This window comes from Strongylocentrotus purpuratus, unplaced genomic scaffold, assembly GCF_000002235.5.
Source record: "Strongylocentrotus purpuratus isolate Spur 01 unplaced genomic scaffold, Spur_5.0 spur5_contig_829, whole genome shotgun sequence".
Taxonomy (NCBI): Eukaryota; Metazoa; Echinodermata; class Echinoidea; order Camarodonta; family Strongylocentrotidae; genus Strongylocentrotus; species Strongylocentrotus purpuratus.
The window spans coordinates 922130-935078 of NW_022145534.1; the positions used below are offsets into that span (position 1 = coordinate 922130).

At 38.4% G+C, this 12949-nt stretch overlaps 1 long non-coding RNA gene across 2 annotated transcripts in view; it reads right to left on the reverse strand.

The window, feature by feature from the left end:
- LOC755670 overlaps positions 1-12949 on the reverse strand; it is a 59942-nt gene that overhangs the window by 25158 nt on the left and 21835 nt on the right. For both annotated transcript variants that reach the window (XR_004063836.1, XR_004063835.1), the window contains exons 3-4: positions 12541-12798; positions 7245-7397 (exon numbers count right to left, since the gene is read on the reverse strand). This is a non-coding gene — a long non-coding RNA (serine/threonine-protein kinase A-Raf). The remainder of the gene's footprint in view (positions 1-7244; positions 7398-12540; positions 12799-12949) is intronic.

A 12949-nucleotide genomic window follows, 5' to 3' on the forward strand; every position in this document is an offset into this window, starting at 1 on the left:
CATACTTGAATTACTTGATTGATAAAATTGTTTAGTAGGATGACCAAGTACTTACTGTATGCACTTGCCAACATCAGGCACATCATTTTGTGTATAAAGTGCCTCATCACTTTCTACCAACCTGTATCGTAGATTGATCCGTGAGACTAGGTAGTAAATGTTGGAAAGAGGAAGACATGATATATGAAATAATAAAGGGGAAAAGATGGCCACGAGGAGAATGCCTTTTTATCTTCTAATTAGATCATTACGTGGCTGGAGAACCATCTCTGTGCAATACAATCTGAATTACCGGGAGCTTCGAACGTGCTCTTGATATTGCATAGCAGTGAGCCAGTTTTGTTTGTTTATTTATTTAAATACGGTGATTAAAAAAAACATGCTTTCAGCTTAGCATAGCTATTTTTAGCATGGAAGTCCCTACATGGTATATTAAAGTACATAAAAGTTACCAAGAAGTAGGTCCTAGCAGTCTTCAAGTTCCAAGTCCCTGGTCCTAGGGTGGAAACCTAAATCAATGGAAACTTCCTCCCTGCCTGTGTACTCTTACATTGCGTAAAATGCACTTTCTCTGTCATCAAGCATGGTTTGTAGTAGGTCCATGCATCAAGTCTCTCAGCAAGAAATTGAGATTAGAATCCAGTCGTTGACTGATATACTTATGTCAGCAAGATAAGAGATAAATTTGTTTCTCTGGGGACTTGGTGGTTGAAGGCTGGTGGAATGTGACAGCTATAGGGCCACGCGAGCGCGAGCACATACTAGTAAATCAAGTTTAGGGGTGAATATAGTAGCGATCTTTTGTTTTTCTTCCAGTCTCTCTCTACTCCGCCCCCTTTATCTCTTCACTATCTTCCCTCCTTCTTTCACTCTCCCTCCCCATCTCTCTCTCTCTCTTCTTTCTCTCTATATACCCCGTCTCCCCTCATCTCTTCCTCTCCCTCTCTCTCCCGTCCTTTCAACTTTTCTCATATTCATTCCTTTCCTTAAAATCTCACAGCATGCGCGTCATTTTCTCTGACACAACAGCCATATTTGTCCATATTAATACAAGTTCATAACCCAAACAACTTTGAAATCATCTTTTTATGAAGTTATGCGATAAAGGTTATAATTGAAGAGGTGAAAATTAGGCTCTTCTTAAAACTACAAAAGGCGGCACTCATCAGGAATGAAAAAGCACTTACGATAATGGGAAATGGGCATTAGTTGAAAGAAAAGGGGCACCAATCATATTTTGATAGGGGCATTTTCCGGAGGTGAAGGGGGCCCTTATCTGAAGTAAAAATGATTAACTTCTCGTACCTGAAAAGGGGCATTTACGAGAAGGGAAGTGCTTTTTTTATAAATTGAGGTAGCTATTATTATAAGGGGCATTTATGAAATTATAAGGTGCGCTTGTCCGAGTTAAAAGGGGGTAGTTATTAAAAGGGGAAGGGTCACTTCTACAACAAAGGAAAGAGGGCACTTGTCAAAGTAAAAGGGGCACTTTGTGGGTACTTGAAAAATGGGGGGGGGGGCACTGTACCGCTAGCTAAACGTAACACAAAAACAGTTTGCCATTCATTCTATTCATTCTCAGCTTGCTACTCTTTCTCTTTTTTTAATGGAGGTATAGTTATCAATAGAAAAAGGAGCATTTGTGAAAATACCAGGAGCGCTTATCCGAGTTAAAAAGGGGTAGTTATTAAAGGGGAAGGGGCACTTTTCTATGGAAAAGGGGCCCTTTTGAGGTACTTGAAAATGTGGGGGGGGGGGCACTGTACCGCTAGCTAAAAGTAACACAAATACAGTTGGCCATTCACTTATTCTATTCATTTCCGGCCTGCTACTGCTCCCTATAGCCAGTGGCTTAGATCCTTACGTAATACCTATTGTTCAAGGGGGATCCCCTTGAACATAGGATCCCCCTGAACAATAGACATTAGGCCTTGTAGCTAGGACAACGCCCTTTGCCCCCGCCGAGTGTCAATAGCAGGCCACATTCAGAGTAAGCTTTTTTTGTATGTGACAGGAAGTTTGCTATTAAGCCTTGACCGTAGCTCTCCATACAAGCATTACTATAGTGTTGGAATATATTCCGACGGCTATTGATACGAATATACATACAGGAACATAATTTGAAATTGTATATGCGTACAACTGCTTGTCTTTACATTTTCATTTCATAGGGAAAATAGAGGGGACTGATGAAATGATACATTTAGATAGAAAGGGAGAGAGGATATACAGTACGAGAGATGATGAAAATAGAGGAAAGCAGTGTCGCCGGGATGCGTTATTTTTTTATGCGGCACAGATTGGGGCTTTTTTTTAAAAAGGGGTCTTGATTTACAGACTAATACTGGTCGTGTGCGTACTAAACAGTAAAGGTAGTAGAGGTCTGTTTTTAATACTGTTACATTTAATCCACTACCGCATGGAAAATCATTACATCAACAATTAAAATCAAATTGGAAAACTGAAGAGGAGGCAGCACGTCAATAAGGAGAACATCACAATAATGAGTCAATAAAACTAACTTAAACGAAGAGGAGTGTTATCTAAACACATAGTTCGCGATGGATATACAAACTTCTTCGCAATGCTAGCTAACATGACTAGTCTCACCTAAGTGCAGACACTATTCAGAAGGGAAAGAACGTACTTCCCATAGGTTTAACACGCGCCATACCCCAATCTGTGCCGCATAAAAAAAATAACGCCGCCGGGATAGGGGGGGGGGGGGAAGCAAAAAAAGAAAATAGGCAACATTTGTGGTTACCTCTTTATTTTTAATTTTTTTTTTTTTGGCAGGGCTCGGGGCCAATTAGATACATATATATATACATCTAGCTAGGTTTACGAAAGGTCCTTGGTTTACGGTCAGCTGGGATGACGATCGTAGTAAAAAATCGGTGTTGTGACAAAATTAATATAGAAATTAAAATTGGAATTTACATTGCATGTACCTTAAAGTGAAGATAGGGATGTAAGTTTGTATACCTAGTGTTTTTTTATTTTTACTTTTCCCTTTTGTTGATTTATTTTTATTCAATACATCATTGTAATTATTTTTTCCCATTTCCTATAAATTACCTTCTATCTTTACGTCTCCCGATTTCTTTTTTTCTTGAAATCGATTTTTTTTTCCCCCTCTCTTTTCCATCACCTACTTCATCTGCACCCACTAATTTTGTTATTCCATCTCTTATAAATGATGATTTAAAAAAAAAAATGTTTTATTAAAAAATTCTCAATAATTTATAAATAATAAAACCTAACTTTTATAATATCTATTTTTCGGAATTTCATTGAAATTAGGGTGGGTGTGCATCTAAAACAAAAGAGAGAAGGTCATAGATCATTAGAGAGTGGGAGGGAGAAAAACTGAGTGAGAGAGGAATTGGAGAGAAAAAGGATGCAAGAAATGATGGATGTTGAAAGATGAGGTGTTGAAATTATAATTTTATCTTTTTGTAAATATATATGAGAAGTTAAAATATTTCTTAAATCCTTTTTAAATGGTCCGTATGTTCCAATACACATGGCATAGCTCTTTAACAACGACATTAAATAATCACAGATTTATTATGACATTTCCCCCCCCCCCCCCCAAGTATGTCCCGAGTGGCGCTCTCAGAACAAAGGCGCGTAACAAAGTTAAATACATGAATATACGCGGTGTTTTGGAACTTTGGTGTTGATTGACATGACGCCTCATTTTAGATAGACAATCAGCCTATACCGTGCGTCCCAGAAAACACGAAACCGAGAATTGCCAATGTTTTATCATAACTTAATCACAATTAACATTAATAAATGAAACATATTTGTAGATCAGTGTAGGTCCACGATTAGAGAGAGAGAGAGATAACAAAACAAAAATTGGGGGGGGGGGGGACAAACATCCATAGAGAGAGAGAGGAAGATAAGAAAGGAGACATTGGTGATTCGAGATAGATTATCAAGAGAGAGAGAGAGATTAAAGGTGTAGTACCCAAATTACTGCCCACCTACCTGACCCATGCCCTGACCAGGGCAAGGAAGTGGTTGAATTGTTATGTTCCTTCTAATGATGTCGCTTGAATCCACATTGTCTTTGAAGAAATGATTCACCTACCTGAATAAATGTATACTGCGTCACTTCATCATCAGCCCATCACATCATCATGTTAGTATCAACATCATCATTATTTTTAAATGCGCAAATCTGATTTGTTGAATGAAACGCTTACAAAAAAGATATTAAAATAAAGCGTCTTTACTTACAATCGATTGCAACTATTTGTGCTACTTGGCCCAGCTCTATTATCATCACCATCGCTTTTCTTTATCATCATCGCGGCGAATATGCCAACTGTCACATATTCATGAGCTAGAAAAAATATTTATCTCCGTAACATACAACTGCTTTTCAGGACTAATAGTTTGTATTGGATATTGCTACATTGATAGCAAACTATTCATAATTGCATGCATATCATTATATTGGTATTGTATATGGGATATAATGTACAAACTGTACATCCAAATGAAGACTAAAGGATGACGAGGATGGTGTGCGATTCTGGTGAGGAACCAAAGGAGAAGAGGGCATAGACTGTAAAATTTATACAGAACTTGGTGGAAACAGGTAGGTAATTGATATTGTTCTCGAAGTATTCATCATAAAAATACATTCACTACTAATCGTAGTCGTAAATATTGGCTTGATTGAGGCAGTGAGGGATCTTAGCCTTGGTTATCCCACCCCTAGGAATCACGGGCGGTTCGTGGCTTGACGTTTCTTGGTTGGAGTGGCAGGTAGTGTCTTGGTGCAGGGGGAGGATAATGATTAATTGTCTGCAAGAGGTAACTTGTGGAAACACTTACGTATGATTGGGCGGGCGGGGGGATTGGGGTAGCAGTAGTGTCTCAGGATAATGATCAATTATATGCTACCGGTAGCTTGTGAAAAAAACTTACTTACTTTATTGATTGCAAGACAATAAAGCCATAAACACCCTCGTATATATATATATATATATATACATATTTTACAGATAAGAGAAATTAAAAACGAAAAACAAACATGTGGGTTATAAAGGGCCATAGATCATTGTGGAAGTAGACTACCGGTACTAGTATTCCTCACTTCATACCTAATTTATGCATAGTTTTATTAGTTAAAAACAAAACGGGATTTTAAATCAGAACAAAGCATGCATAAAAAAGTAGTAGAGCCTACAAACACCAGTCATTTTTCAGAAAATCCGTTGTGAAAAACAAGGAAAGAACTCGAAATAGCATTAATTATTTTTGAGACTGAATATCATCATAATAATCAAGTGACAAAGAAACAAGATAAAATGAACACCAGCAAGCTAAACTGAAAACACGAGCAATGCTCGAAATGCGTCTGAAAAGCATGCAGGGCAACAAAATAAAAACATGTCAAACTATAACTGCAACAACAATTATAACAACACCAACAACAGCGAGGCCGTAGCGCTGACGGTCTACACCGCCATAGATCTCCCGTTCCGCCCACGTCAATTTGCCTATTACGCTCGGCTAGCTCCTCCCCTTCTCTAAAGCAGTCGCTATGCGGAAGTAGCGTTCCGCTAGCTACTGTGCGACGTGCTGGTAAAAAAAAGTGTGACATAAAAAGACAGATATTGGAGGCATTTCCGCTGAAAAATTAACCAGGTTTTGAGGGATATATCTCGGGAATGAAGCAATTGTAAGTCATGAAAATTGACATATATCATTTGGATGGACATTTCTGAATTTTTGTGTTTAAAAATAGTGAATTCACAGGAAAATCGCTAAGTTAAAAAGATCGTTCTTCGTGATTGTATTCGACCACGTTGTGAGCAAGTTTCCCACGCTGCTATACACTGCTCTCTAAATATTCTTTGATATTGCCGACTTGTTGTAGCTTCTTGTAAAGAGACGTACGTCTCTGCGAAATTTACCAGACCCTGTTTGCTTTCAACTGTAATGTTTGGGACATTCCTGGCGCACTCGAAAAATTCCATACCCGTTAATGAACTTCCTAACGGGTATGGGACATTTAACGGCAAGGGGACATTTAACGGCAAGGGGACATTTAACGGCAAGGGGACATTTAACGGCAAGGAGACATTTAACGGCAAGGGGACATTTAACGGCAAGGGGACATTTAACGGCAAGGAGACATTTAACGGCAAGGGGACATTTAACGGCAAGGGGACATTTAACGGCAACTACAGAACCGACCCGTTAGTAACGCGTTATTTATAACGTTAGCGTTAAACGCGTTAAATCGTATAGTTTATTTTGACTCATACTGTATATTATTATTAAGTATTTGGCATCACTTGTGCCTGGGAGGCGAAAAGCGAACTGAATCACTGTAACCCTCGGGTCTCTCCTCCCGAAATAACTGATTGGGGGTGTGCAGGTGGACCACTACACCGGGGTTTCCCCCTACTCGTATAGGAATAGTGTAGTGGGTTCTTAAGGTGCAAAGGTGGTGACTCTCCTCTACACGGGGCCTCCATTTAATGTCTTATCCGATATCCGGTATTACTACTTCCATCTTGACTATCCCATCAGCATTGTTTTCCATTACCAATACTAAGGCTGCGACAAGTAGTCGAATACTCGAGTACTTGCATTGTTGACAACTACTTGGCCGCCATTTTTTTTTTTTCCCCCCGTACACCTGGCACTGTCCAGGCCGACGCTTAGCCGTGCCCAGCGGCCGGGAGAGCGTCGGTATGGTACCGTGGGTAAAAATGTTTCCCAGCTCAATCACTGTCAACTCAACACTCAGAAAATGGGACTAAATGTCTGGATTTCTGTTTAGACTCGGAGGAAAATGGATTAGTTTGTCATCTTTGTTTTTTAAAACAGCATTGTTTACTATTATTAATATTATTTAATTGGCGCCTTCAACTGCAAATCGAAGTAAAGTTGTGTAATTTTTTGAGGACGGACCTGGGATACTGCTGCAGTTGTATGGTGGTGGCAACAAAGAAACAAAAAAAACATGGCGTCCGAGTATTAGAGTATTTGCCTGGAAGCCTGGGAGTGTACTCCAGTACCTCATTACACGGTTATGCACAGCCTTAACCAATACCATCTCAACCACTACCACCACCACCATTAGTATGGCAGCCACCACTGCTGCCAAAACCATCGCCATCCCTGACACCACTACAATATAACCTCAACCATCATTACCATATGTTTCATTCATTGGCTTTAGTTTATATGAATCTGAAAGAACTACTCACTTCTTCTCCTGCCAGGTACATCATATCCGTATCCCAGCTCAGAGCCATCCTGGGGTTGACCCGATACACTATGCACATCTCTGGTGTTAACTCCCTCATCTTCATGGCTTTCGAGAGACAATATTTGAGGGTGGTTCCAGACTTGGCTAGTACCTGCATCAGGAAAGAAAATGTTAGCAAAGTAGCATGATTGTTCAATTTTTTTGACTGACTGAATTATTGGGTTGCAGAAAAAGCAGTAGAAGGAGATGGGGAAAGTAGAGGACAAAATAAATAATTGAAATGAAAAGAGAAGAAAATAATATTTAAAGGACAAATGAGAGACAAAAGAAATAAGGTATACTGATTCCAGAAAACAAGGTTCCGTCCATATATATTGCAACCTAACAACCATGCAAGTAAATGGCTAAATTTTATTAAAAACTATGTCATTAATAGTGTACACTACATTTTCTATGCTGATCCTTGATGCATGTTGTATTGCGGGATCTTTCATATTCAGATTATTTTGTTTTCTTCCAAATCCAAATATCAACAACAAATAGCAATGTACAGTGGATGAATGGAAGCGAGAAAATTAATCTCCTCATAAGTTTATAAACACAGTTCCATAACTAATGTATTCTCTAACCATACATAATTATATGCACACAATGAGTTTTCTCTATTGCATTAAAAAAAAAAACATATGACGTTCATAATTCATGCAGTATATGGATGCATAGATGATGTAGAGTGTTGAAGTCCTTCAGCACTTACTGGCTACATCCATGTATCTAAGATTTGTGTGACAGACTGATTATCATGAATTGACATCACAGCTGAAAATGAGCCCTAGATTTGAATGTCACTTGGTGTTAGCTTGATGGCTCCCTGAGTGAGATCTCACAACTATAGGTCACACACACTGGCCCAGTTCACATGCCAAATCTAGTCTTAAAGGCATCGTTTAACAATGTTAAATCTGAGATGCACGGCCCTACGTGTTATCAGTGTTTGTGATATGGTGTAATATTGAAGCCCTAAAAAGGTTCCGCTTCAAAATGATCAAGAAGTGCCTCAAAAAAGTAAAAATCTTTGAGTGACCGGTTTTACCATACTCGTTTTCCCCAATAGACTGTAGTGTTATGAAAACCGTTAGGAAAACGCACAATTTGGTTTCAATTTCTAATCATAAATATCTTGATAATCAGACATATCGGCTTGTAAAAGTCATGGGATTCCTGACTGACCTAAATGTTTATTATTATCATTGCAGCATGAGCTAAATCCAGGGTTTTGTTTCGGAATCTGAGACAAAGTTACCTAATCCCTTTAAAACCATCTAGGAAATTATTTTTAAAAATGTGAAATAATCTCTGGCACGCAAAGTGCACTACTGGGGCAGCCATATGCACATCACTACTGGTTCGAATTGAAAAAGATGTCAGAGAAATGTAGGTCACACAGAAAAAGATTTCTATCAGAGAGTTCAGTCTTATATCAGTCTTCAATTGTACCAATATTGAATAATGTATAAGATTTCAAATTTTTTGGATTACTTTTTGCTAAAATGACAAACAATAATAAAACAACACATTCTTTACATGTGAAGATGAAAATGTAAAATATTTAAACTGTATGACAAAGAGTAAATGCTATAGTTTCTAAACCCAAATATTTGAGCTGTATTCCTATGCATGTGTTTTGAATCTGGTATGGCAGTAAGAAGCAAAGAATATAATGGTACTTCCAATGAAAATGCAAGCCTACATGTATTTTAAACAACCAACTTATATTTTCCTCTTTAAACAAAAATCTTATTCTTGGTGACATGGAGCTACCTTACAGCTAGCACAGACTGAGTAGCTCCATATGTAGTGCAATGTAGAGAAATTTGACAGGAAAGGAGGCACATAAATAATCCTGAGCTTTTAATAACCCAAGAATCTAGTTCGCTAGACTACCAGGACTTTCTAGGAAGCCCGTCATCAAGAAACTCAACCTAAATAATCACAAGATGATGAACACAATTTGATCTTCACAACTAACACCAATAGAGTCACATCTCGGGTGATAAATTACAGACGGGGCATTACATGAGGTATCGGGTTACTATCCAGGGGTATCAAGTCTGGCGTATTGAGGATCAATTTGCTTATCTTCCATGGTGTTTCGGTTTCAGATTCAAGTACAGATTTAAGAGAGGTGAAAGATGGGTTGATTCCCTAGTAAAAATGTGTTCAGTTTGGGGCTACTGTTCTGCCAGAATGCAATGGCTTTATACACAATATCTGTAACGATTAGATGCTGGTCACCATTATCCATTATATCCTACATTTTGGACAAACCACACTTCACTAATATTTTTTTCTTTTTTAAAGAGAAGTACATTGCATGGAAAGCTACTCATATTTAAAAATTAAAAGTTTGCTTGAAAAGTGTGAACACATATTCTAAAAAATAGACTTGCATGCCCCGCAGTCAAGCTTTTGACCTAAATGCGAGAAAGAAAGTACAAACTTCTATGTAATTTTCAAGGGACCTAAAACCATACATCCTATCTGAGGGACCAACTAATTGAAGGCAAATGCCGTACCAACAGAAAGCACAGTACTAATTTTTAATTTTGTTTCCAAATCCACTATTCTAAATGACATAGAAATTGTCCACTCTAGGTTTAGACATTTTCTAAATTAAACCTTGAAGGAACATTGAAGTGTTGAGCAACCCAATATATTTTCTAATCTGAACTCATCAAAATGAAATCAAACAAAACCCAATACTCATGTACTGTAGATGCACGTTCCTTGAATTTCAACTCTTTATTACACCACCAGCCACAACCAGACTTTGATGCGAGTATCTGGTAATCCCAGGGCAATGCCATAACACAATGTATTGATAAAGTGCTATGCAATATATCAGCATACATGTAGAGAGATGCAATATTTATGTCTCAATGCTGAACTTGAGGGGAGGTACATTATTCATAAAAGCTTCACAGTAAACAAAAGAAAATGTCTTCTGTACAGATGTTATGAAGAGAAATAAGCAAATTTCAACGGCCCTCGAAATATTATATCTTCCTTCTACCTGACAGAAAACTTTAAAATATTTGCTATATCATCTATATTATCTTTCTTTATGCATGAGACACTGGTGTATTTGGTTCTACATTATTTTTGTCATTTCCTCTAAAGTATAACAATAACTCTTATGAATCTCACATTATGAATACAGGATAGCAACATGGAACTCTTTGGTGATTGGTATACATTAAATTAATGCAAATGTAGGAATATGGTTCCACTCTTGAAATTACGATTACAAAAATAGTCTCAAGAAGGCTTGAATCCAGCAACTGTGCGAGTGAGTGAGAAGCTGCAGTGGGTTAACATACTTCATGAATAATTCATAAGAGGAGGCAGGCAACCCTGGATGACTGGAATACAATCCTCACGCACTACCCTGGGACATCAAATGAAAGGGTAGTCTGGTTACCGAGACACATTCTACTCATTACTATGTGACTCAGCACATTTCAGTATGTGGTTGGTTGGGTTTCCATGTTTAACCATGGGTAGGTACATTTAATACCAAAGGGAAGTTTACATGATACATTTAAGCGAATTTAAACAAATGTTAGACTTAAAGAGGTAGGAAAGTTATTAATATGATACTAATAATGATTTCAGCATGATAATTGACCATTTCGATTCACATCACTTTCTGGAGTCTAGGTCTTTTTACGAGTATGTCATTTTGTTTTCTTCATCAAATATTCCAATCACATGGTAGCCTGAAAGTCTTTTCATCACGCTCACCATTTTTATGATTAATTCAATTTAATTAATTAATAATCATTTAGATATAATACTAGAAATCATGACTGAAAATAGAAAAGTAATCATGCATCCGGTACTACCTTATGCACCCAACACTACCTTCATCAAAAGAGGTATATGGTGGCAACTAGCACAAAAGAAGAAGGAACAAAGATAGAAAAGAGAATAGCAGTGATGTTGGATACACTCCACAACCATTGGAAGAGATCTGATATACAGAAACCACACCGTAATCATACATAATCCTCTTTTTGTGTGAGCTAGTTGTTATGCCTATGATAAGGCCTATGATGATTACCTATAATTTAGCATGACCTGAATATGATGAGCTGTCACGATGAAACAATGACAAAGCTAGTGCTATGGAGACTGAAATAGTGTGATACCTAGTAAAAGAATCAACCATTCGCTAATGTCTAGTTAGATATTGCCTAATTTATCTTTCTCAGCAGTACGGCGGTTACCATAGCCGCAAATACCTAGCACGTTTCCATCAGCACAGGACCGGGATCGCCATGTGTGCATGGTGTCTTTATTTCGAGTGCAATTTGAGCAATTTAGTGGCGGGTTGTGACTGCCAACAGCTATCTAATAAGTTGTGCACCACAGGCGATGTTTGACTAACCCTACGGAGACGGAGGGAGTGGGAAGGTCTGGTGCTCCGTCACATGCACTCTCACCCCCTCTCTCCCGCAGTCCTATATTATGACAACTTAACAAATTGCTTCAGCGATACACAAAGGAATAATCAAATCTCAGACATGCCTGGGACTGGGATAGGGACAGACCTGGTAACAAGGGAAAATAAAAAAAGGGGAAAGAAAAGAGAGAGAGAGAGAGAGAGAGAGAGAGAGAGAGAGAGAGAGAAGAGAGACAATCACCAAAGATTGAACCATTGCCATCTCATCTCAGCCAGCACATTAGCACAACATAAGGAGTTTGAGAAGCGTGACAAGTTTTCTGATAGAGGTGTCGTTTCAATATAGTTATCCCTGGTTTTTTCTAAATCTCTAATATCGTACTGCACTTTGTAAATGAAGACATCCAGGGTTGGTAGATGCAGGGGCGAAGAGAGCTCTTTACTCTGAGAGATTACAAAATCAGAAATGTTTAATTTTTGTATAAAATGTAAAACCAGAGAATTTTAAGGACATGGACAGTTGTTTTGGCAGCAGTAAATGTTTGTGACTTACAAATACCTCATGTTGTGATTCAATGTAATTCTAATGTTTTGTGGCATGAAAGACTAGTGAATGTCGACCACTCACAAAAGTTTTGTGCACTTGAAGCTTTCCTGTTTTACATTATTTTGCAGACGATGTACTTGAACATTTCCGAAAGCTAGCCTTAGATCTATCCTCCTCAATGACAGAATAAACAGGTGAACTGAACTATGATTACTTTTCCAATGCTGACCCCTCCCCCTCCCCTGCTCCTTCCCCACCCAAGGTTTCTGTCTGGGAACTTACCGATGTTCTCTGCTGATTTGGCAAGAAAGCCCTAACTGACTGGCTAAGCGGTGACTTTGGATGTTGCTGATTTGTGAATTCCCTCTTGTGGGGTGGAGCTAGGCTCTGTTTGTTATGGTAGGGTACGTGGAGATCTGCTGGTTCTGGAGGGGGTGTGGTCTGAAGGTTTGGTGAGGTGTGCCCATTACTCATCTCATTGTTAATCCTCTGTTCTTCAACCTGTAACTCACTCAGTTGATCCGTCAGGTCTTGGTATTCCTAGGATTAGGAATAATAAAGAGAGAGACCAACCACAACCATGGTTATGCTAATAATCTCATCACAAAACATATAGCAAAAATCATATCAATTCATAATCAATTCATATTCTTCAAGCGCAGTGGTAGAACTGCAACCACATATCTGACAA